Source organism: Macaca fascicularis, chromosome 12, assembly GCF_037993035.2.
Source record: "Macaca fascicularis isolate 582-1 chromosome 12, T2T-MFA8v1.1".
Lineage (NCBI taxonomy): Eukaryota > Metazoa > Chordata > Mammalia > Primates > Cercopithecidae > Macaca > Macaca fascicularis.
The window spans coordinates 66,797,633-66,823,039 of NC_088386.1; the positions used below are offsets into that span (position 1 = coordinate 66,797,633).

At 40.3% G+C, this 25,407-nt stretch overlaps 1 long non-coding RNA gene across 1 annotated transcript; it reads right to left on the reverse strand.

Moving 5' to 3' along the window:
- Positions 1–311: 311 nt before the first annotated feature.
- Positions 312–24,006, reverse strand: LOC135966549 (uncharacterized). The gene is made up of 3 exons (XR_010579914.2): positions 23,776–24,006; positions 15,392–15,536; positions 312–428 (listed from the first exon to the last, which is right to left on the reverse strand). It is a non-coding gene; the product is annotated as an uncharacterized lncRNA (long non-coding RNA).
- Positions 24,007–25,407: the final 1,401 nt, after the last annotated feature.

The following is a 25,407-nucleotide window of genomic DNA, read 5'->3' on the forward strand; positions in this document are numbered from 1 at the left end:
ATCTCCTCATCCTACTCATGCATTTAAATAAAATTATATATTTTTAAAATGTTCACAGAGAGGCCAGGCTCATGTCTGTAATCCCAGCACTTTCGGAAGCCAAGGTGGGAGGATCGCTTGAGCCCAGGAGTTTGAGATCAGCTTGGGCAAGATGGTGAGTGCCCGACTCTACAAAAAATTTAAGAAACAAATTTCCAGAGAAACATTGGGGCTTATATGTTAATAATTTCTAGGAATAAGTAATGGACTTGAGTGCCATACAGCATTCCGCATTTCTGGGATCAGAGAGCACATTTCTGGTTTTGTCATACTTACCCTTTATTTTCTTTTACCAGGAAGTGTAATGAATATCTGTTATCATTATTTAGACAGTGTCCATTTGCTTTCCTTCTGGTAACAGTGTCCCACTTTTCCTCTGGGGAACTACCCTGAAAGGACAGCATAAGGAACAAAAAAATGAAAAAGAACTAGATTTGAGGTCAGAGCTAGATGCTTGGCATATGACTTCAATAATCCTTTATGAATCAAACATTTAAAGGAATGCCTATTGTGGCGCCGCCTTGCGCCTCACCTAAACTTCATGAACGCCTTGGAGGGAAGAAGATGATGCATTGCTTTATAAGCTTTTTTTAAAAATCCAAAGCTTTCCATTGCCTAAAAATTAAACATAGATTAATTTAAAGCATTCTACAATATGGTCCAATCTATTTTTCTAGTCTTCCCTTCCTCTTTGTGGCTGACGCGTATTACTCAACGCGGGCTGCCTTAACGAGATACCTCAGACTGAGTAACTTAAATAACAGACATTTATTTTCTCACAGTTCTAGGGGCTGGAAACCAAGATCAAAGTGCCAGTAAGGTTGGTTTTTGTTAGGATCTTTCCTCCTGATTTGGAGACAGCCTCCTTCTCACTGTGTCCTCACATGGCCTTTCCTCTGTACACATGCGAAAAAACATTTTTGGGGTCTCTGTCTCTATTTATATGAGCACTAGTCCTGTCAGGTTAGGGCCCTACCCTTATTGGGCCTTATTTAACCATTATTACCTCCTTAAAGTCACCATATCCAAATACAGTCACATGGGGGTTAAGGCGTCAGCATATGAATTTTTTGGAGGACACATTTACTGCTCACCAAATACCCATGCGTTCCTCAACATTTCCCAGGCCTCTTATAGTCAGTCAGGATTATGTGACTGGTTCTGGCCAATTAGCTGCTGACAAAAAATACATATGTCCCTTTTGAGTGAAGCTTTTAAATACTGATGCATGATCCTTCAGTTCTCCCTTCTTTTCTCAAGGCAAACTAAAAGTCAGCTATAAAATGCTGTAGACTCCCTTAGCCTGGGTCCGTGAATGGCTATGTGGGAACACAGCCCCAGTCCACTTGCACTGGGCATGCATCACAAATTAGAAAGAAACCTTTGTGGTGTTAAGTCTTTGGGATTTCAGGGTAAATTTGTAATTAAGCAAAACCTGCCATTTCCTAATTCTTTTTTCTTTCTTTCTTTATTTTTGAGACAGGTTCTTGCCCTGTTGCCTAGGCTGGAGTGCAGTGGCATGATCACAGCTCTCTGCAGCCTTAACATCTCTAGGCTCAAGCCATCCTCCCATCTCAGCCTGCCCAGTAGCTGGGACCAAAGGTGTACATCACCATGCCTGTCTAATTTTTTTTGTATTTTGTAGAGATAGGGTTTTGCCATGTTGCTCAGGCTAGTCTTGAACTCCTGGGCTCAAGTGATCCACTGGCCTCTGCCTCCCAAAGTGCTCTTTTTAATTTTTATGGCTACATAATAGTTTACATATTTATGGGGGACATGTGAAATTTTGATACAACCATATAATGTGTAATGATCAAATGAAGATAAGTGGATATCCATCACCTCAAGCATTTATCATTTCTTTGTGTTAGAAACATTCCAATTCTACTCTTCTAGTTATTTTGAGATATACAATAGAAATTATTAACTATAGTCTATTTATTTATTTATTTTTGAGATGGAGTCTCGCTCTGTCACCCAGGCTGGAGTACAGTGGTGCAATCTTGGCTCACTGCAACTTCTGCTTCCCAGGTTCAAGTGATTCTCTTGCCTCAGCCTCCTGAGTAGCTGGGATCACAGGCATGCACCACCATGCCCGGCTAATTTTTGTATTTTTAGTAGAGACAAGGTTTTACCATGTTGGCCAGGCTCGTTTCGAACTCCTGACCTCAAATGATCCGCCTGCCTCGGCCTCCCAAAGTGCTGAAATTACAGGCATGAGCCACTGTGCCCGGCCTAAGATATCTCTTTGATATTCTGATTTCCTTTCTTTTGGATATATACCCAGAAGTGGGATTGCTGGATCATATGGTAGTTCTATTTTTAGTTTTTAGAGGAACCTCCATACTGTTTGCCATAGTGATTGTACTAATTTACATTTCCACCAACAGTGTACAAGGATTCCTCTTTCTCTTCATCCTCACCAGCATCCATTATTTTTTGTCTTTTTGCTAAAAGCCATTTTAATTGGAGTGAGATGATATCTCATTGTAGTTTTAATTTGCATTTATCTGATGATTAGTGATGTTGATCGTTTTTCTTTCACATACCTGTTGGCCATTTTATGTCTTCTTTTGATAAATGTCTATTCAGATATTTTGCACATTTTGTTTTTTTGGAAGGACTCTCACTCTGTTGCCCAGACTGGAGTGTAGTGGCATGATCTCAGCTCGCTGCAACCTCCACCTCCTGAGTTCAAGCGATTCTCCTGCCTCAGCCTCCTGAGTAGCTGGGATTATAGGCACCCACCACCACACCCAGCTAATTTTTGTATTTTTAGTAGAGACAGGGTTTTGCCATGTTGGCCAGGGTGGTCTCGAACTTCTGCCCTCAGGTGATCCACTTGCCTTAGCCTCCCAAAGTGCTGGGATTATAGGCCTGAGCCACCACTCCTGGCAGTGCACATTTTTAAATCAATTTTTTTTTTTTTTTTTTGCTATTGAGTTGTTTGAGCTCCTTATATATTCTGGTTATTCATCACTTGTTAGATGGGTAGTTATATCTTTTCCCATTCTGTGTCGTCTCTTCACTTTGTTGACTTTTTTTCTTTGCTGTCCAAAAGCTTTTTAGTTTGATGTGATCCTATCTGTCTATTTTTGCCCAGACCAATGCTATGGAGCATTTCCTCATTTTTTTCTAGTAGTTTTATAGTTGGAGGTCTTAGATTTAAGTCTTTACTCCATTTTGTTTTGATTTTTGTATATGTGAGAGATAGGGGCTTGGTTTCATTCTTCCACATATGGCTATCTAGTTTTTCTAGCACCATTTTTTGAACAGACTGTCTTTTCCTCAATATATGATCTTGGCACTGATGTAAAAAATCAATTGGCTATACATGTGTAGACTTATTTCTGGGTTCTGTATTCTGTTCCATTGGTTGATGTTTTTATGTCAGCCCTGTGCTGTTTGGGTTACTATAGCTTTGTAGTATAATTTAAGTCAGGTAATGTGATGCCTAACATTTTGTTCTTTTTGCTCAGGATTGCTTTGATTATTCTGGGTCTTTAAATTTTAGAATTTGTTTTTTCCCCAAGAAAAATGCCACTGGTATTTTGATAGGGATTGCATTGAAACTTTAGATTGCTTTGTATGGTCCTAATTCTTAAACCTTATCCTTCTATTATAGTAAACTACTAAATAAATGGACAGATATTCCATGTTGATGGATCTAAAGTCTTAATAGCATTAAGATGGCAATATTCCCCAACTTGATCTACAGATTCAACAAAATCCCTATAAAAATCCCAGCTACTTTTTAAATTTTTGCAAAATTTGACAAACTCATCCTAAAATTTATATGGAAATGCAAGAGACCCAGAAGATCCGGAAAAATCTTAAAGAACAAAACTGTGGAAAAGTCACATTTCTCAATTTCAAAACTCACTACAAAGCTATGGCAATCAAGACAGTGATACTGGCTTAGTGATAGACATATGTGTATATCGATGAAATATAATTGATAATTCAGAAATAAATCCTCACATTTACAGTTAATTGATTTTTCAACAAGGGTTTCATGACAATTTAATGAGGAAAGAATAGTCTTTTTAAAAAGTTTCTGGAACAATTGGATATTTGTATACAAAGGAATGAATTTATTATAGACCCCTACCTCACATCATATATAAAAATTAACTCAAAATGAATCAAATATCTAAAGGCAGGCACTAAATATGACCCTAAAAGCACAGGTAATGAGAAAAAATACATTGGATATCATCACAATTAAAAACTTTTCTGCTTCAAAGGACATCAGTGAGAAAGTGAGAAGCAACCCACAAATTGGGAGAAAATACTTGCAAATCATATGTCTAATAAGGGTCTTGTATGCAGAATATATAATAACTCTTACAATTCAACAGTGTAAAGAAAACCCAATTTAAAAACAGGCAAAGGATCTGCACAAACATTTCCTCAAATAAGATATACAAATGGCCAATAAGCATATTAAAGATGCCTAACATCATTAGTCATTAGGGACTCAAAACCACAATGAGACAGCCACCCACCAGGATGACTATAAGGGGAAAATAAAGGAAAAAGGCAAGTGTCAGCAAGGATATGGAGAAGTTGGAACCTTTGTACACTGCTGGTAGGAAGGTACAATGGCATGACTGCTTTGGAAAACAGTCTTGCAATTCCTTAAAAACTTAAACACAGAGTTACTGCGACCCAGATTTTCCACTCTATACATACAAGAGAACTGAAAATGTATGTCCACAAAAAAACCCCCTAATGTTTATACATTATTATTTACAAATGAATGTTCATACATTATTACTTATAATAGCAAAAAAGTGAAAACAATCCAAATGTCCATCAATTGTTGAGTGCATACACACATCATTTTCAGTTCCTTAATGTGTCCTTATTTTCTGAAACAATCTTTCCCTGACCTAAACTGAGAATCAGCCATTTTTCCAATGAGCCCTGATTTCTTTCATCGTTGCTGAATGGAATTTAGAAACCAACGTCTAGGTGTGCTTATTCTTACGGGCTGTAATTGCTTCTAAGAACTCTCAGTAGACAGAGCTGGATTTTCTGGTATTAGGTTTGTTTATTTTAAGCATCCTAAATTACAAATTGATATAATACTCTCTCACCACCCCCCTAATATTCTCCTGTGAGTATTAACGGATTTTCCTTGGTGAGTCCCGTGTACTAGAACCCCAAGGAAACAAATTGCATGTTAATCTGTGGAAAATGGTGAAACATGTAGTGAGAATGAGAAATAAGGCTTTATTGTAAACCACTGACATTCAGCGGCCTTTGTTACAACCACATAATCTAACCTATTCTGACTGTTACAGCATAAAGCACTGGGGTAGGTACAAACAGACATTTTAATATAAATAGCAAGTAGTATTAGGAAATTAAAATCTTGTTTGCCTTCACAGAAATCAGTAAAGCATCAAAAGAGCAGAAGATCTATTGAAAATTTCAAACTGGCCAAATTTCCTAAAAGGCATCTGGTACTCAATCCTGACATAATAAGGGCCAGTCTCCACAAAACAGAGGCTGAAAACCCCATGAGAAACAGGGTAAGGAGGGCCATGTTTTCCATATAAAAATCACTTCATGAGAATATGAGGACTCCATGTCACTGTACAGATTTATGAAGAAAACAGAATTCTTAATAGAGCCTTGGGCATCTGCTCCTATCATGGAGGGAAAGCACTTCCAGAAGCAAGTAGACAACATTTGCCTAGAACCTGCTATTATTACACTCTGTGCATATGGTAGCTAAAAACTCATTAGTTTTATAATTCTGGCTGAAGTTGGCAAGCCACCTCCAGAAATATTTCATACAAGCAAAGTGACAGATGGCAATTTCCTTTGTTATAATAGGATGGTTAGGGTAGTGGTCATGCATACAAAAATCATCCAGCTAGAATGAAACTACTCTTATGTAAAATAATCAATTTATTTGCAGCTTCTGATAAGTTAATCTTCATGTAGTTGGCCTCATTTTTGACATCCTAGAATACATTCTCAGACAGATTTACATAATTTTTTAAAATGGAATTAGAAAATAAATTTCAGTGGCCACCATGAGGTAGATACAAAATCATTTTGTAGCAGCAAAACAATCAGAGAATAGTCATTTTGTTTTAACGTTTCTCCTACAGCTGCAGTTCCTTCTGCAGGGACTGTTTGTTTGATGCCTCTCTGGCATACCATCCCCACCCTCTTTCTATTGGTAAAAGTGTTCCAATCAAGCTTTGAGACTCCTACCACCCCTCCACGTAGTTGAGGTGGAGCTCACCCTCACCCCAGCCCCAAGTTCTAATGATAAATACATGACCCAGCCCTGGCTAATTAGAATAGCATATCTCCTGACCTCATGATTGGTTCAGAGGTGGGCGTGTGACTCAGCTTGGGCCAATGAGAAACTTCTTCCAGTTTTTTGCTGAAACTAATAAGAAAGAGATGATCTCTTTTCAGTGAATAGAATGACAGCCTGGAGTTGCTTCTGGAATATTTGTCACAACTGCAGGAGAGCTTGTCTAACAATGCATCCATGCAGGGGAAAGCAGGACCAAAAGCTTTCTAGCTTTGACTTTTGTGTACTTGAATCCAAATAATCTGGAAGTCACCATACCCCTGGGCTTTTTCATTTACATGAGTTAGTAAATCTCCTTTTTTTTTTTTTTTTGGTTTAAGCCAGTTGGATTTCTTTCACTTGCAACTGTAAAAGTTGTGACTAATTCACTCCCCATTTTAGAACAGTCAAACAGCCAGAAAAATATTACAGCCCTCCCTGGTCTTACCTCTACAACTTAGTCAGTAAACCAGAAACACAACACAAATAAAATTTCTTTCCAGTACAGTACATTTTCCCAAAGAATCTGAAAGCACTTAAAAATTTCAGAGAACAATACCCTGGACTATATTAGACACTGGAAGAACACTGCTAACTCTTGTTGGTATAGTTAAAAATAGCATTGAAGGCCAGGCGCGGTGGCTCACGCCTGTAATCCCAGCACTTTGGGAAGCTGAGGCGGGTGGATCACTTGAGGTCAGGAGTTCAAGACCAACCTGGCCAACCTGGAGAAACCCCATCCTACTAAAAATAAAAAAATTAGCTGGTGTGGTGGCACACGCCTGTTATCCCACCTACTTGGGAGGCTGAGACAAGAGAATCACTTGAACCCAGGAGGCGGAGGTTGCAGTGAGCTGAGATTGTGCCACTGCACTCCAGCCTGGGTGACAGAGCAAGACTCCATCTCAACCAATCAATCAATCAATCAATCAATAAAAGAACATTGACCTTTTCCTGAGCATAGGCTATAGGTCAGGGACAAGGCATTTTGTAGATGTTACCATATTTAATATTCACAACCTGTTAGGCATGCCTGTAATCCCAGCTACTCTGGAGTCTGAGGTGGGAGGATCACCTAAGGCTAGGAATTAGAGACCAGCCTGAGCAACACTGAAAGACCTCATCTCTAAAATAATGTTTTAAATTAGCTAAGCATGGTGCACACCTATAGCCCCAGTTACTTGGGAGGCTGAGGTGGGAGGATTGCTTGAGCCCAGGAGTTCAAGGCTGCAGTGAGCTATGATTGTGCCACTGCACTCCAGCTTAGATGACAGAGTAAGACCTTGTCTCTAAAAAAAACCCCAAAATAAATAATATTTAGAAGTCTTTTATTAAGTAGGTATTATTATGGTCACTTTACAGATGGGAGAGTTGAGGTTCAGATTGGTTAATATTCCCAAGTGATTCAGTTCAGCTGACAACATTTAAACTCATGTCTTTCTGGAGTTTTCTGTGTTGTTCTGAGCAACAGTGACTGTCTCTTTTTTAGCCTATATTATTAGATAATGGTTGTTTGAATCTGTGAAGGTAGCATTTTGTACTCTGGAGATATATTTTACTAAGCTAGTGGTTTAACTGCAATCAAAAAAAATTCTGTGTTGCATGCAGGATAACCTTTCTGTCAATGCCTGCCTACTCACCTCTGCCAACTGGCCTCCCTGCTCAGGAGGTCCCAGCTGCATGGACCAGAATTGGACATCTGACCTGGTCAAGCTAATTAGATTTATGCACTTGGGAATTTCCACTCAGTGGTAGATTCTTGAACTGAAAGGGCACATGCGTGACCTATAAGACACACCTCTCCACCTTAAGGAACAATATGGTCTTACATCTTTTGTTTTCCAATATTTTACTCAAGTCGTCACATGTTATTTTCCAGGATCTGCCCAGTGAGGCCCTCCCACTTAATTGTCCAAGACTTTCTTGGACAAAAGAGAGTGTCTTTCTGGGTGCAAAAGAATTGGTGCTATCAAACCTCAAAAAGGAAGAATGGGAAATCTCATGAGCTCACAGCAGTATGAGTCTGATCCCTGCCATGCAGCCTCAACATTCAGTGCCAGTCTTGTGCAGGCTAATGGATATTTGCCTGTTTTCCTCAGCCCAGAGTCTAATGCTTGGCCTCCAAGATCAGAACTTTTCTGACTTGCATTCACATATTCAACTCAACGCCAGGAGAGCTGGGCCTCAGAGAATCCAGCTATTGGCATTTTGTGTTTAGTCCAAGCTGCCAGCTTAAACTCACTCTTCCTTCTGGGTGCCATCCCTTTTGGAAGCTGTGGTATCCTGTTCTGCCAGAGGACAGAACCACTTTGGTTGACCCTGATGAACTACTGGACTTCAATTCTAAGGAAAGATTGGTAGAGTCTCTGTTCTTCAGTCCTAGGAAGTCCTTTCCTCAAGAGATAGGGTGCCAACTTTGCATTTGCACAACTAAGTAGGAGCATTCAAGAGAGCCCTCTCATAAAAACAAATCCTTTCTCCTGGCTTAGGTATTGTCTCCACCTAAGAACACAGACACCTCTCAATCAATTTTTAAAAATCGTACCTCACCAGGCATGCTGTGCCATCTTGGGTCATTGGCATGGCGAGTTAGCAGAGGAAGCTGACTGAAAGAGAGAAAGGCTTTCTGACTTTGCACAAAGCTCCAGGTTCTACCATGCACAAGGCCTTGCTGTTTTTGCCTTTCCTTAGGTTACACCCATGTTAGTAAGGTACTACCTCTGTTTAGTAGGAGTTCCCATTGCAAGTCAAATTTATATTCCAGGAAAATGCAAATTACAGTAAAAAAAGGACTAATAAAAAGTGTTTACTTCCATAATTATTCATTTGAAAAGCTAATACTTATTTCCAGAAGCCCACCATCTAACTCTTTTTATCCATTAACTGCTACAAAATACATTAAATGACACTTCATTGTTTTGCACAAATAACAAAGAAACAATAAAAGACTTTGTGATTGAAGCCATCCTCACACAGTTAACAAGAATCCTGGGCAGAAATATAGTTATAATTAAGCATTAGTCAGGCTATACTTTGACCCACTTCCTTGCAACCAAAAACTATGTAGCTCCAGATACTGCCCATTTGCATCCCCACTGTCCCCATAGATAAGATCTGTGACATTAGAGTCATAAGACTTTTTAAAGACTTGCTTAAGATGTTTTCCAAATTCCAAATTCCAGTGAACTAGCTGACACCACCCAGTTTGAAGGCCCCTATAGAGGAATGGAATCCGCAAGAGAATACAGTTTCTTCATCCCCCTGTTCCGAGACCACCCTGCACCCTTCCACCAATCAACAATCTCCACACTTTGGACCACTCTAAAACCCTTAAACACCCTAGCCCCAAACTCCTCAGGAAGGTAGATTTGAGATTTCCTCCTGTCTCCTTGTTCAGCAGCTGTACGATTAAACTGCTTTCTCTTCTGCAACCTGGTGTCTGGGCATACTGACCTGCCCCATTCATTGGGCAACAGAGCTACTACAGTTACATACATTCTGGAAAATGTTGATTCTGGGCTTGATGTCAGAACTTTTAAACATGCTGTAGAGAACACCAAAAGCCAAGACTCTAGCAACTCTTTGGTAAATGGCCAGAGTGAGGCAAAGGAGAAAACGGAACAGAGAACTGACTTCACTTTCCACTATTAAGTCTACCTGTATATCTGGAGGCAAAAGCAGCTGAGAGACATTAAAGGGCATTTTACTGCAGGTTTACACCTGCAAACGTCCTTCTCGGGTATTTAAAATATGAAGAGAAATACAGTAAACAATACACATAAACCTCCCAGGTTTGACATATAATAACTTTTGTTACAGCAGTTCTAGGAAAGAAATACAATATTGCAAATTACCCTAAATTGGATGGCTTAAAAATAACAGAAATTTATTCTCTCACAGTTCTGATGCCAGAAGTCCAAAATCAAGATGTCACTGGGGTTGGTTCTTCCTGGAGGCTCAGAGGGAGAGTCTATCTGTTCTGTGCCTCTCTCCTAGCTTCTGGTGGCTGCTGGCAGTCCTTGGCATTCCTTAGTGTGCCTTCTCCCTCTCTTCTCTTCTAGGACACTGATCATTGCATTGAGAGCCCGCCCTAACCCAGTATGATCTCATGTCAAAACCCTTAACTTGATTATATCTGCAAAGACCCTTTTTCCAAATAGGGTCATATTCACAGGCTTTTGGTGGACATAGCTTTTGGAGGACCACCATTCCACCCACTACAAGTATTTACTTTAACCCTCACAAATAAACAGTGACAGATATTGAAATTCCCTCCTCAAGCCCCTCCCATCTACTTCCCTTCATCCCCAGATATAGCAACTATCCTCAGTGTCACTGTCATGTATGTTTCATACTTTTACTATCTCTATATCCACAACGAACTTGTAGTTATTTTTATACAAATACCACCTTTATAAGATGAAAATATTTTTATAAATGATATCACCTTGTACATTTTCTTTTGCCACTTGTTTTTAAACTGATCTTTAATAGTTAAAGATTTTTCAGGCTGGGCATGGTGGCTCACACCTGTAATCCCAGCACTTTGGGAGGCCAAGGCGAGTGGATCACTTGAGGTCAGGAGTTTGAGACCAGCCTGACAACATGGAGAAACCCTGTCTCTAGTGAAAATACAAAATTAGCCGGGCATGGTGGCACATAACTCTAATCCCAGCTACTTGGGAGGCTGAGGCAGGAGAATCGCTTGAACCCAGGAGGTGGAGGTTGCGGTGAGCCAAGATGGTGTCATTGCCCTCCAGCCTGGGCAACAAGAGCGAGACTCCAAAAAAAGAAAAAGAAAAAAAAAGAAAAGAAAAGAAAAGATTTTTCTATGCTAATACATATACCTCTGATTTATTTATTTTGACTATGATATGAATATCCCTTAATTTACTTATATGTTCTTTATTGAAAGACATTTAGTTATTTATGATTTTGGATATTATAAACTTTGTGATTGTGAACATGCTTGGATGTTGTCTTACTATCCTTATATACATGTGTGAGAATTTCTCTAAGATTGATACTTTGAAATGAACCAATAATTTCTTTTCTCTATCTTTCTATTCTTTGGAAGACAATAAGGTAGGTACAAACTGTTATTTCTTGAAGGTTTGCTAACACTAGGTTGTAAACTGAGTGATGCTGTTTGGGGAAATTTTTTTTATTATAATTCAATTTCTTTAATGATTATAAGTATGTTAAAGTTTTAAAATTTCCTCTTTAGCAAATTTTTGTCATTTATCTGAAAAATTATCCACTTTATGTTTTCAAATGTTAGGACTTATGATTGTTCATATTAACATCAAATTGCAGTTTTGTAAAGTCAAAAGGTTGAATATCAGTAATTTAATGTTACTCAACATAATAATTTCTGTGGTTTAAATTTTCCTTCTTTAACTGTAATTATGAGTCTCTTTCATTCCCAATATGATTAATTGTGCCTCCTGTATATTTTGGTTTGTCACCAGACACTTCTCTAGTCTTTCAAAACATAAGATTAATCTTTATTGTTTATTTTTTATTTTATTAATCTCTACTTTTGCTTTTCTTTCTTCTTCCTGCTACCATTTTTGAATGTACTCTGTTGCTCTTTTTCTAACTTCCTTAACCGAATATTAATCATATCGATTTTTAATATTTTTTAATTCTGATGTACATACATTTAAGGCTTTAACTCTCCTAGTTGTATCCAAATTTTAATAAGTAGTCATTTTACTGTCATTTAGTTCAACATGTTTTTATTTTTATCATATTTTATTTGAAAAGTAAATTATTTAAAAGTGTACTTTTTAGTTTTTATAAACATTAAGGTTTTATTTAGCATCTTTTTAATCATTCAGTTTTAATTATATTACATTTTGTTCAGAGAAAATACACCAATGTTTGGTATTTCTCTTCTTTTATGGCCTAGTATGTAATTCATTTTTTTAAAAATTCATGCATGCTTAAAAAGTGAACATAATATTGCATATTATATTATTGGTGGTAGGGTACTATTTATATATGAAATTGATAATTGTGTGGTTCAAATTTTCTAGAAGCTTACTGATTTTTTGACCCTTTAATCTATCAGTTTTGGATACAGGCACTAAAATCTTCTACTATGACTCTGGATTTGTAAAATTTTCTCATGTTCCCATTTGCTTTTGCTTTGTATATTTTAAGGTTTGCTTATTAGGCATATAGAAGGATGACAGTGATTTTTTCCTAGTACTTTTAAGATGTTCATGGCTTTTGTCCCTCACCTCTATTTTGTTGCCTGTTGATCCAGTGTAGACAATCTGCCTTTCCTTGTTTGTTTTAAGATTTTTTCCCCTTATCTTTAATGTTATGTTATTCATTATGATTCTCTGGGTAGAACTGTATTTATTGACCCTGGACTTGAGATTCTTGTAGAGTCCCAGGGCTGTGTGGAGGCTGCCACTCAGCATCCATCTCACAGGGCTGACATCCTGGTTTAGTCTTCCCCTGAACTGTTGGTAACTCCTGAATCTTACTACTTTGGCTCTGAGTTTTCGCTTCATTTCTAGAATGGACTGCTTTATTTCTCTTACCTTTTTCTTTCTTCATTTCTTCCACTTAAAAAAATGATGTAGTAATATTTTATCTAGCATTTGTATGTGTTTATATTGGGAAGAGGTTCTTTGTCAGCTCTGTCCTCCATAGTGATCAGTCAGAAGGTCCTGAATCCTCTTTACTCTTCTGTGAGATCATAAAGAAGAACTGAAGAGCCAAATGCTTTCCACCGAGAACCCTAGCACTAAGAATCAAGGAATAACATTCTCTTCCAGCCAAAATTCCTGTGTGACTTAAGATCAGTGTGATTTTTAAAATGTGACAACTTATAGATTAAAATGTTATATAAAAGTGAGTGATGCCAGTGTGAGAAGACACGTTAGTATTCACATTTTATAGACGAGAAACTGAGGCTCAGAAGCAAAGGAACTTGCCCAAAGTTGCAAAGCATTAAGTGGCAGAACCAAGAATTTAGGCTGATTCTGAGGTCTCAAAGCACATATTTTCTCTACTATGTGGCCTCGTCAGAAATTGTAACAAGAAGAGACATTTTAAAAAGGTAAAATGAAATAATCAGAGTATATTTAAGGACCAAAATGAAAAAACTATAAAAGGAAACTATCAATGTGGAGTGTGTGTGTGTGTCTGTGTGTGTATCTTCATTCCCGTAGAGGGAAACCAAATAGCTGCATGTCAGTTGAATGCATTCCTCACAGATAGAATTACCTGTCGAGCACAGTTTTGGAAGAGCTCAGCAGATGGCATTCCAAATGAGAGATGCCCACATGGACTGTGAAGGCTATAATGCATTTCAAATGTCTATGTCTGTCTCTGGCAAGTGACATTGCTTTGAAAAGGTAGAAATATATTTTCAAGGCTATATCCATGTATAAAGAGATGCACATCTGCCTTGTTTGAATTTGATCTAAATCTATGTCAATATCAGATTATGGGTGGCAGCTGACCTAACAATACTGGGTGATTCTGAAGTTAGAGGTGCTCTAGCTGAGTTTAGAATTCCTAATATTCCCATTCTTCATTTTTTCCTAAGATAAAGAAATCTGATTTTCCAAATAAATATGCTATTTCCTGATGTAAATCTGATGATAAATGAAGTCCCAGATTTCAATTCTAACTCTTTTGATCGTTTATAACAGAAAACCCAGCTAAAAATGGGTTAAACAGTAAGGAATTTATTTTTTTCCACTTAGGAATTCTGGAGACAGAGTGATTTTTCAGATCAGTTAATTTAAGAAATTGTAGGGGCAGGAAGGTGAGCTATTTTTCCTCATCCACCATGAGGGTCACAGCTGAGACTGTGATAGCAAAAGACTGGTTAACAAAAAAGCATAGCCAATTTATTTAACCAAAGATTTATGTGACTTTGGTTAGGAACCTTCAGAAATGAAGACCCAAAGATGCAGAGGAAACTGTCTGTTTTTACACTGAGGTTCCATGAAGAATAGACAGAATGTAGAAATGTGGCTGGACAATCTAATGGTAACAGACTGATAGGGGAAACCCAGCAAAGCCTGTCTGTTCAGATTCTTCTCGGCCTCTCTGTGTAGTATTCTTTCCTCCCGGGCATGGGGCAGGACCCTCTGGAATGAGGGTTTCAAGGGAAAATGGAGAGAGTGACCTTTCTAGGCTTCATAGCTTGCTTTGAGGGAGAAGGGTTCTAGTTTCTATGACTCACCTTAGGAAAGAGGAATTTGGCTTCTATGCAGGAGACAGGGGGACAGGAGACAGAGACACCTTGCTTCTGGGGCCTTTACAATGTCCCTCAGTTGAAAGTACTCAGCATGCCAAGGTGCCATACTTTGGGCTATCGTGCTCTGAGCCCCAGCAAGCTCGACAGCGCCATCAGGGATCCTGTCTCTCGCCACGTTTTCTTGCTCCTGTCCCCAGTGTGCTAGGTTTTGTCCCCGGGTTATCTCATCATGGTTGCAGGCTGGCTGCCCATCTCCAGGGATCTTCTTCTCATACAGCAATGTTGAAACATCCCAACAGGGCACTCTGCCCTCCCAATTGGAGGAAAACTTTCCAGAAGCTACTACTTATCCCAGAAAAATTTCTTTCAAGTCTCATTCTCTAGAATTACGTCACATGCTCATTCTAAAGAATCAATGGCAGCTGAGCGTGGTGGCTCATGCCTATAATCCCAGCACTTTGAGAGGCCGAGGCGAGTGGATCAGTTCAGGTCAGGAGTTCGAGACTAGCCTGGACAACATGGTGAAACCCCATCTCTACTGAAAATACAAAAATTAGCCAGGTGTGGTGACGAGCACCTGTAGTCCCAGCTACTTAAGAGGCTGAGGTGGGAGGGAGGCTTGAGCTTAGGAGGCAGAGGTTGCAGTGAGCTGAGGTCATGTCACTGTACTCCAGCCTGGATGACAGAGAAAGACCCTATCTCAAAAAACACACACACACACACACACACAAAAACAAAACAAAGAATCAATGGCAATAAAAATGGAATTGCCACAATAGACTTTGCTAACAGAGACTCACCCTTTGGTGCTGAGGAGGGGCTCCTTCACTGAGCATGTGGCCATGGTGAGGGCAACCAAATCCGGATTCTGTTGATAAACAACGTGGGAAGAACTGGCTGCTGACAGGCGGTCAACAATATCTGCCACACTTAAGTCCTGTTGGACTGAGGAAATATGCTAACAATTATTACCGTGATCGATTGGTTAAAGAAGGGGGACCTACTGCCATTATTTAACCATCAAACTGCTATGAATGACCATTGCTTTTACCAGAAAAATTTTATCTTTTTCAGTACACGAAGCTTGAGCCTATATCTTTAAAGACTATAGCTTTGTTTGCCTAGAACAGCATCCCTCATGATTTTGGACAATCAGAAGTTTCACCATTCTACACAAGTGAATCTTTTGGGCGCCGCTAATCACTGTACCCACTCCTCTGGGAATAAAGGTGAGCATGTAGCCCAGGATGGGCCAGTTTTTCCTACCTCTTTGGCCACACTGATTAATCTATAGATAAGCACATGACTCAGGTCAAGTCAAGTCTTTCTCAAGACTTTTCTAACTGGAGACGAAAGAAAATGATACTTTTTTTTTTTTTTTTTTGAAGTGGGATGAGGGTCTCCTCCCAAGCACAGAATTATAAAGCCTGGACACAAATGTGGCCACAATTCTGGCTGCACAGTTATAGAAGACCTGAGACAATGAAGCCACACACAGAAAAAAAAAAGATGCAAAAAATAGAGGCAATAACAGAGGAAGGAGAGAGAAAAGAAAGACAGAGACATAGATATGATAGTGTTTGATTCTCTGAACCCACCATTCCTGTCCTTTCTGAGGTTTTGTGCTTTTAACCAATAAAGTATTTTTTGTTTAAGCTAATATGTACTGGATTACTCTTAATTGCAGCAGGAAGAGTCCTCACTAAACAGAGTATTTCAATAATCTAAACTATATAGTTGAGGAGGGCCAACATTTAAATTGTACAATACAGGTACTATTTAAGTCAAAGGTCAATCATGGGGCAGAAACCACACAGTAATTCAAACAGGTGAAGTTTATTTATTTATTTTTTTTTTTTGAGACAGAGTCTCACTCTGTCACCCAGGCTAGAGTACAGTGGTGTGATCTCGGCTCACTGCAACCTCTGCCTCCCAGGTTAAGAAGCAGTTCTCCTGCCTCAGCCTCCCGAGTAGCTGGGATTACAGGTGCCTGGCACCACGCCTAGCTAATTTTTGTGTTTTTAGTAGAGGCAGGGTTTCACCATGTTGGTCATGGTTGGCCAGGCAGGTCTCGAACTCCTGACCTCAGGTAATCCGCCTGCCTTGGCCTTCTAAAGTGCTGGGATTACAGGTGTGAGCCATTGCACCTGGGGTGAAGTTTAATATAAAGAACTAGTAATCATAACAGAAGATTGGAATAATTAGAGAAGTCTAGTAAGAAGTAAAAAAAATTTCTAAACAATATAGGAATATTAGATAAAAGTAGCAGCCACTACCTCTAGGGCTGAGATAAAATCACTAAGGAAGAGTCTCCCTGCCCCTCTAGTTTGAGAGCCAGACCTTGTTAGGGAGGGCATGGGCATGTGACTCCCTGAATGGAGAAGTCGGTGTGGTGCCAGGTTAGTGTAACTTGCTGGAAATTCATCCTGCCAAGGAAAGCTGTTAAGGAGGAGGTATCTTGCTGGAGATGTTCCACTACAAAACCACATAAGAGGGGTGCCAGGGGAAGTTGCTGGCTTCTGGTACTGCTGACCACCCCGTGCACAGCAGGAGCTCAGGGATGGAGAAGCCACATCCATTACCGGTTGTCAGAGAAGCCACTTACACTGCAGGAGATGGCTACAAGACACACGGGAACCAGGAAGGAAACCCTGTTCATCTTGCAATATCTTACCAAAGACTCCTAGTGACAAAACTTAACATTTACCAGTTGGAGAAGGAAAAATATTTAAAGGGCCCAGTTCCATTTTTGCAGAGCAGGCAATGAAGAGTGAATTTGGAGCTGCGAGGCAATAAATGGAGAACTTGCGAAGGCACCTTATTTGAGTGTCTTAAGAACCTCATAATGTGTTGAGCCTGGGGTAAAATAAAATCTGCTTTACTTGACCTCAAAGAAACATACAACTTTAGAAATGTTATTTCAGGATAACTGTTCCTCGAGCAATTTCTTTCAGCAAACAAAAATACTCAACCAGGGTCATTATACAAACTTTATGGTGGTTACATAAATAAATTGAACTCCAGTAGAAGATTCTGTCAAAGCAAAGCTCAAGTTGGATATCGTAGATATCCTATCCCTTGCCATGAAATGTACAATTTGTTATAATCATTTGGTAACTTTGTAAGGCTAGGGCTTAGAAAAAAATTCTCCTTTACAGCAGGGGTCCCCAACCCGCAGGCCCAGTTAGGAACTGGGCCACATGGCAGGAGGTGAGCTGTGGGTGAGCGAGTGTTACCACCTGAGCTCTGCCCCCTCAGATCAACGGCAGCATTTGATTCGCACTGGAGCACAAACCCTATTGTGAACTACATGTGCGAGGGTTGCATACTCCTTATGAGAATCTAATGTCTGATGATCTGAGGTGGAAGAATTTCATCCTGAAACCATCGCCCCCACTGTCCATGGAAAAATTATCTTTCATGAGACCAGTCACTGGCATCAAAATGTTGGGTACAGCTGCTTTACAGGGAAGAGAATATTGATGGGCAATGTGTAGCTACTGGAGTTGTATAATCTGAGTCTGAGGTTTCATTTGGCCACTTGCCATCTACCATTTCCTTCCCTATTTTTTTCATTTATAAACAGAATAATAATAGCCTGTTTCCCAATGATAGCTCTTTCTCTCTCTCTCTTTTTCTCTCTCTGCCTGCCTGCCTGCCTGCCTGCCTCCCTGCCTTCCTTTCCTTCTTTCTTTCTTTCCTCCCTCTCTTCCTTACTTTCTTTGCTTTCAACAGATTTTCACTCTGGTTACCCAGGCTGGAGTGCAATGGGACAATCATGGCTCACTGCAGCCTTGACCTCCTGGGCTCAAGCGATCCTTCCACCTTAGCTTCCTAAATGGCTGGGACTACAGGAGCATGCCACCATACTCAGTTAATTTTTTTAATTTTATTTTTTGTAGAGATGAGATCTCTCTATCTTGCCCTGGGTGGTCTTGAACTCCTGGGCTCCAGTGATCTTCCGGCCTCAGCCTCCCAAAGTGCTAGGATTACAAATGTGAGCCACTGTGCCCAGCCATTCATGTGCTCTAATTCTTGATACTTTTCTCTATCAAAAGATCTCTTCTGAGTAAAATGAAGAGACAAAGAGTGAGAAAGGAAGAGAAGAAAAGAGAAGAGAGGAGACCAGGTGCGGTGGCTCACACCTATAATCCCAGCACTTTGGGAGGCCAAGGTGGGTGGATCACGAGGTCAGGAGTTCGAGACCAGCCTGGCCTATGTGGTGAAACACCATCTCTACTAAAAATACAAAAATTAGCCAGGCATGGTGGCATGTGCCTGTAGTCCCAGCTACTCAGGAGGCTGAGGCAGGAGAATTGCTTGAACCCGGGAGGGGAGGTTGCAGTGAGCCAAGATCGTACCACTGCACTCCAGCCTGGGTGACAAAGCGAGACTCCATTTCAAAAAAAAAAAAAAAGAGAGAGAGAAGAGAGACAGACTATGAGCCCCATTCAAGTGTTTTCTCAGTCCTTTGGTGAACAAGTGGCCCGTTTCTGCTCTATTTTCCCATGCTCCAGATTAGGCTCTACTTGACTAAAGAATCTAACATTATTTGATTTTCATAGTGAAGGGCTAGGTCAGTGGCAAGAGGAGTCCATATGCTCTTCAGCTGGCACCTTCTCGGAGGAGAGAGAAGCTCTGTTTCGATTGTATTATGTAACAGATGATCGATAAAGTGAACAGTCATTGTGTCAGTTTAAATTATGCCCTCTGTCCTGACCCTAGACAAAAATTTGCAAAAGGTCCTCTGTTCAAATCACTATGCTCAGAGGAGAGGTAGCCTCCCCATGAGGCTTTTCCTCATGTTGCATTTTGGACAAAACGCAACAGTGGGACTGGAGAGAAAAGAGCCTGGGAAAGGAAAGGCCCATGGCAGTGCAGGTGGAGCCCGTTTGCTGATTGAAATAAGGAAGCGGGTCAGGAGCAGTGGCTCATGCCTGTAATCCCAGCACTTTGGGAGTCTGAGGCGGGTGGATCGCCTGAGGTCAGGAGTTCAAAACCAACTTGACCAACATGGTGAAAACCCATCTCTACTAAAAATACAAAAATAAAAATTAAAAATTAAAAAAATTAGCTGGGCATGGTGGCAGGCGCCTATAATCCCAGCTCCAGCTACTTGGGAGGCTGAGGCAGGAGAATCACTTGAACCCAGGAGGCGGAGGCTGCAGTGAGCCGAGATCTCGCCACTGCACCCCAGCCTGGGCAACAAGAGCAAAACTCCGTTCCCCTCCCGCCCCCCAAAAGAAATAAAAAAGAAAAAGAAAAAGAAATAAGGACACAACTGACTGTGTGAACTCCAGGTAGCAGAACAAAGACCCAGGAATAGAAGTGAGAGGCAGATTTGTGTATGTTGGTTCAATATAAGGTAAAGTTTCCTAATAGAGTTATTCTAAAACAAGATAGGCTGCCATAATAAGAAGTAATTTCTCCAAAGTAGACATGTTTAGGCATAAGTAACAATATTGTAGAGTGAATTCCTGCCTCGGTGGGGAGAAAGGACTAGGTGACCTCTAGACTTTCCACAATCCCATGGCATTCAATGGGACTAAGGGAGAGCTGTGCTCTGACAATCAGTGGTCTAGAGAGCTACTTGATTCTGATTGCTTGTCCAAAGACTCAGGAGGAAATCAGTTCTTCCTGGGGTATCCCGACCCACCAGACATTGTCAAGGCTTTCTTTCCATTATTGAATCCTCTCGGCAGGCTAGTATCAAATATTACTCTACCTTTACAAATGAAGAACTGAGGCTCAGAGAATTTAAGATGCCAGTCTTAATTCTAATAGAATCCAGTCTTATCTGTCTTGAATATTGTGTTCTTAATCATTTTATGACACTGAAACACTGATTACAAATGTATCAACATATTTAGGTGCTATATAAAATCAAACAAACTTTTAAAATAGTCAAACAGGTCTTGATACACACTTTTGTTACTGTGTCATTTAGTTGACACTTCATAACAAAATCTTGATTTTTCTCTTCTAGTTTTCAAAAAAATCCTTCTTTTTCTCTCAGTTTTAAAGCTTCCAGGCCTATGACATGCTAGGAATAAATCACTCTTCGAAAGTCCTAATAGATATTACAGGGTTTCTCCCACTGTGTATGTTAATTCAGAATCTTGTGGAGTATGACTTCTATGTCCTTAAAGGCAATAGTCTTTCTCTAATACCTCTTTTCCTTGCTCTTTCTTCTTTCTGTTCAGGAAAAATTATTCTCCCCTCACCCTCCTTTTTTCCCTTCTACTACTATCTGAAGTCTCTGTCTAACCACTTTGTTTCCTTTCTTATTTATTTATGTATTTTTTTAAACTTGTTTACTTATTTTCCTTTTATTTGGAGACAAAGCTTGCTCTGTCAACCAGGTTGGAGTGCAGTGGTATGATCATAGCTCACTGCAGCCCCATACTCCTAGACTTAAGTGATTCTCCCACCTCAGACTGCTGAGTAGCCAGGACTACAGGCATGTCCCACCATGCCCAACTAATGTTTTAAGTTGTTTTTGCAGAGACAGAGATCTCACTGTGTTGCCCAGGCTGGTCTGGAACTCTTGGCCTCAAGCAATTCTCCCACCTCAGCCTCCCAAAGTGCTGGGATTACAGGCATGGGCCACTGTGTCTGGCACTATTTCCTTTCAATCAGAAAAAATTTACTCTAGTAACTAAATTCCTAATTCATTCAGTTAACCTTCTCCTTAATCGCTTCTCAATTAGCTTAAGTGATTTCTTTGCTAAACCCTGCAGTTTTACAATCTGCTGTAGCCAACCTGCATCTTCAGAGAAACTTACAAAAAATCAGGGGGGGTCTCTCTGGATCTATTCTGGTTCTGGGGCTGCCCAATTAAAAAAACAAAAAGAAAATAAAACACTTTAAATACTTTTTTTTTTTTTGAAACGGAGTCTCACTCTGTTGCCCAGGCTAGATAGAGTGCAGTGGTGCAATCTCAGCTCACTGCAACCCCGCCTCCTGGGTTCAAGCAGTTCTAGTGGGTCAGCCTCCTGAGTAGCTGGGACTACAGGCGCCCACCACCATGCCCAGCTAATTTTTTTTTATTTTTAGTAGAGACAGGGTTTTACCACGTTGGCCAGGCTGGTCTTGAACTCCTGACCTCTGATGATCTGCCTGCCTCAGCCTCCCAAAGTGCTGAGATTACAGGTGTGAGCCACCGTGCCTGGCCAAGGATTTTAAAAGGAAAAGAAGAGACACTTCCTGAGTTGGTTACCAAGAATTTCCATTATTTTTGTTGTTGTTGTTTTTAATCTGCTCGTCAAAAAGGAAAAGAATTTCTATTCAAATAACTTAAGTAGGATGGGCATGGTGGCTTATGCCTGTAATCCCGCACTTTGGGAGGCCAAGGTGGGAAGATGCTTTAGCTCAGGAGTTCAAGACCAGCCTGGCCAACATAGTGATACCCTGTCTCTTAAAAAAAAGGAAAAAAAGAGATAAATATAATAAAATAAGCTATTGATTGGCTATACACTGTCCTTGGTATCAGGAATTCCAGAAACATGAACATGAAGACAGTAGGTGAGGCAGCTAGTCAGGAACAAAATGACTTTAAACAATTACCCCCAGGCAAGAGTAGGGGATGACTGCAAGCCCCACACTGTGTCTCTCTGGGCCTGCAAATCTCACAGAGCTGAGATCTCTTTGAGCTGTTTTCCTTTTCTCAGAACTATTTAAACATAAGTTATACCATGATAAAGGCATAGCTGTAGGAAGTCCATACAATTCAATTGATTTATATTCTCAAAAATGGTGTTAATTAAAATGATGTAAATGGAATTTGGTTTTCCCTTTTGAAGCTGTAAGAAGGAGATGAAGCATCTAAGGCCCTGAAGCCCATGATTTAATGAATGCTGGGTATTTATTAAAATGAAAGAAGCAAAAAACTGGAAGGAACTTTAAAACCATCCAGAGACTCCAATTCTTCTATTTTACAAATATGGAATAGCAACCTCATACTCTATAGTCAATAAATTATATATCTAATGCTGAATAGTGTACTCTAAATAGTAATTCATCACACACAACTTCAAATTTCATAACTTATGCATACACTATAGAAAGTCTATTTTAATATTCTTCATAATTTGTTCCTTGTTTTGATTGTAGCAAAGCAAAAATGAAAGGATTGTTGCAAGGAACTTTGGGCCAAGGAACTGAAAATAACTTCTCTTTTCTTCTTTTTTCTTTTTTTGAGATGGAGTCTCGCTCTGTTGCCCAGGCTGGAGTGCAATGGCGCAATCTTGGCTCACTGCAACCTCTGCCTCCCAGGTTCAAGTGATTCTCCTGCCTCAGCCTCCCTAGTAGCTGGGATTACAGGTGCATGCCACCACGCCCAGCTAATTTTGTATTTTTAGTAGAGACAAGCTTTCACCATGTTGATCACGCTCGTCTCAAAGTCCTGCCCTTGTGATCTGCCTGCCTCAGCCTCCCAAAGAACTGGGATTATAGGCATGAGCCACCACACCCGGCCGAAAATAAATTCTAATGGAAATTTTGACAAAGCTTCTTGGGGAAGTAACTTCAGGGGAAATTTTGGGGGTAGTCTTTGGGTACATGGTTCAGAAAAGTTTGTCTCATCGTCTAACTTCATAGCTTTATAAATCAAATTAATGGTGTTGAGTTGTGGTATAACAAAGTATAGTTGGTCTTTATTTGCCTCCGGTTCCCGGCACAGAGCTCCTAAATTCTGGGAATTTCTTAAGTGATAGGCGTATCTTTTGTTATTCATATTGAGCCCCTTTTGACCATACTAGAGTTTATGTTAACGAAGTGACTCAGGGTGACCTTAGACAGATTCAGGTTGGGGACTGGTCCCCAGAAAGACCAAACATGGGATCAGAGGGTTGAACATTTAGCCCTACCCTCCAACCTCCGGGGAGGGGAGAAAGGTTGGAGATTGAGCTCAATCACCAATGGCCAATGATTTGATCAATCACACCTACATAACAAAGCTTTGATAAAAAGTCTTCAACAATGAGATTTCGAGAGCTTCTGGGTTGGTAACATTGATATGGTGGGAGAGTGGCACCGCCGAAGAGGACATGGAAGTGTGACTGTAACAGGTTCCTTACCCAAAGCATGGCAAGTCGACACACTGACCTCAAGTATTGCAGCAGAGAAAGAGTTTAATAATCATAGGGCATCTGAACAAGGAGATGGAAGGAAACCTCAAACTTACCTCCCTGAGGAGTTTGTAAGGGGTTTGGAGTGGGCTGAGGTGTGGGGATTGAAGGAAGAAGTCATGGACTGGAGAGATGAAGAAACTGCATTCTCATGTTGATTCAGCTCTTCTGTGGGGATCCTCAAACTGATTGTGGATGTCAGCTGTTCTGCTGGAATTCAGGATCTGAAGAACATCTTAAGCAACTTTTAAACAAAAGCCTCATGATTCTAACATCCAAAATCCCACCTATAGAAACAATGGGGATGCAAATGGTCAGTATCCAGTGCTATGTGACTTTCAGTTACAAGTAAGTAGGCCAAAATGCAGCCTGACTCATGCTTAATTATAACTATATTTCTGTCCAGAACCTGGCATGTAATTCTTGTTAACTCTGTGATTGAAACCACCTTTGCAAAGATTATGACAATGAGAGAAATCTAACATGGCTCACTCCACCTTGCTTCTAGTCTCACAGCCTAGGGCAAGGTAACTGTGGGAGGAATATAGTTCATAGTTTAAAGCAAGAATGAGAGGAGTCCCTCCCTGAAACTGATCCCTTCTTTGTTCAGAGACCGAAACTGCCTTTGTAATGGAAGGGGCCTGAATTCTGCTAAAATGTAGGCATAATTTCTTTAATCTCTTACTGCTCAGGAGTCATGTGGCCAGAGGTCACAAGTCTTGTGACTTCCCCAATTGCTCCTGTAGGAAACATTCCTGTTGTGGAACCTAAGATTGGTGTTTTGAGATGTTTTTCAAACTTTTGTATTCAGGCAACTGATTAATTCCAACTGGACTAGTGACTTATGACTCAACTGGTCCTGTAGCCCCACCCAGAGGCAGACTCAGCACATGGGGACTGTTTTCCACACTCTTAGCTTTTATCCCCAACCAATCAGCAGCACCCATTCCTTAGCCCCCTGCCTGCCAAACTATCCATAAACACCCGAGCCTGAGTTCTTGGAGAGAGTGATTTGAATGATAACATCAGTCCTTCTGCTTGGCTGTCTTGGGTTAATTAAGCTCTTTCTTTACTGCAATACCATGGTCTCAGTGAATTGTTTTGTCTGTGCAGCAAGCTGGAAGCACCCATTGGGTGATGGTACAAGGACAGTTTCAGAAGTCCTCCACTTCCATTCACCCACAGCCTTGCCCTATGCATCTCTTACATATGGCTGTTCCTGAATTGCATCCTTTATAATAAAACAGTAATCATAAGCAAGGTGCTTCCCTGAGTTCTGCAATTTGTTCTAACAAATTATCAAACATGAGGGAGGGTCATGGGAAACCCCAAATTTGCAGCCAAATAGGATAGAAGTGTGAGTAGCCTGGAAACACAAGACTTCTACCTAGCATCTGAAGTGAGGGCAGTCTTGTGGGACCATGACTTTAACGTGTGGGGTTTGCACTAACTCTGGGTAGTTAGCATCAGAGTTGAATGGAATTGAATAACACCCACTTGGTGAGAGGTAATTGGTGAATGGGTGTTGGAACAATGTGTTGGAAAAGACACTGTAACCACCCAGTGGTTTCGCTTTGGCCACTGCCTAGACAGAGCCAATTTCTAAAGACAGGGGAATTGCAATAGAGAAAGTGTAATTCACACAGAGCCGGCTGTGCAGGAGACCAGAGTTTTATTATTACTCAAAT